This window comes from Sinocyclocheilus anshuiensis, unplaced genomic scaffold (genome assembly GCF_001515605.1).
Source record: "Sinocyclocheilus anshuiensis isolate Anshui unplaced genomic scaffold, SAMN03320099.WGS_v1.1 scaffold1365, whole genome shotgun sequence".
NCBI classification, from domain to species: domain Eukaryota; kingdom Metazoa; phylum Chordata; class Actinopteri; order Cypriniformes; family Cyprinidae; genus Sinocyclocheilus; species Sinocyclocheilus anshuiensis.
In genome coordinates this window covers 1,880,824-1,882,115 of record NW_015551032.1, presented here as the reverse complement: position 1 = coordinate 1,882,115, position 1,292 = coordinate 1,880,824, and positions in this window count along the sequence as shown.

Here is a 1,292-nt window from a genome sequence, read left to right as displayed (position 1 = left end):
TATATATTTATTTAAAAAGTATGTATGTTTAGAAGGACTGTAGTATTAAGTAGTGTGTAATTTATTAAGCTCAAAAGGAAGATACAGGGTCCTCATTATCTCAGTAAGATGTTGGGATGAATTGCACAGAAGGTTTGAGCAACATGATGGATGTCTTTGTTTTGATCGCAGCTCCTCTATGCTCAATTGTTGGTGTGCAGCTGAGCTTAAAGACTTGTGAACAAGAGCTACCTGGGCAAATACAATTAACTCTAGGGGCTGAGTTTACTCATTCACATGGAGCTCAATCTGTTTTTCCCACTTCTGTAAGTGTTAAATATTAGCTTGCACTAACTTTGTCATGAGTTAAATTCAGCTAAACTGTGGATCCTTTCAATCCTGAAAATGGTCAATTAAACCAATAAAAACACATGAGGCATTATGTTGGATTCTGTTTATCGTCAGCAAACTGGACTGATTTAATCAAGTGGAATTGCTTGTTATTTTACAGAGATATTTTTGCTTAAAGTGGATGGCATGCACTGCTGTGAACGCATGACCACCATGTTTTCCCCTCCAACCGTGGAAAAGCACAGCTCTATATTTTCAACGGCGAGACTTAACTTCCTCAGTTTGTAATGATCTAGATGACTGATACTTCCAGGTAATTACCTTTATCAGGTAATGTTTTCACTGTGATAAGAAGGTAACTGTTTAAACTGTGTCCGATATTTGACATGTTGAATTCTGCATAGGTTGCACTGCATTTAGAACAACATTTTTCAGATATGGTCATTAGACATGTACTATATTGTATGAGATTTCATCCTGCCTACTTCTCAAAATTCCCATGCCAAGCTGCTCACATATGACCAATTATCAACTTCGTTGTTCCTTCCTGATCCCGCACTTGAGAATTCATCATAGTCTGAGAATTCATCTGTGTTTTGCTCTGCATTTTCTAAAACACAGTTGACCAGTGCAGGAGAAAATAGCAGTTTCATTGAAGACATGACAGCACCAGACAGCTGTGCCGCTACTCAGTAATATTCATTTGAATTTTTAAGGCTTTTAAAAGATTATTTCTTTGAGTGTGTGTACAGTATATAGACATTGCGAACGCGTGTGCAATTTGCACTTGTAAGAAACACTGATGTGTGAATTGCATGACAAACTTGACTGATATGTGTGCATTATTGTTTTTCGTCTCTCTTTTTGTTCTCTAACTACAGTTCTTTCATGATTCGATGCCCTGAAAAGCACAACATTCCAGTACCATATAATTTATTAGATTCGATTTATATATATATATA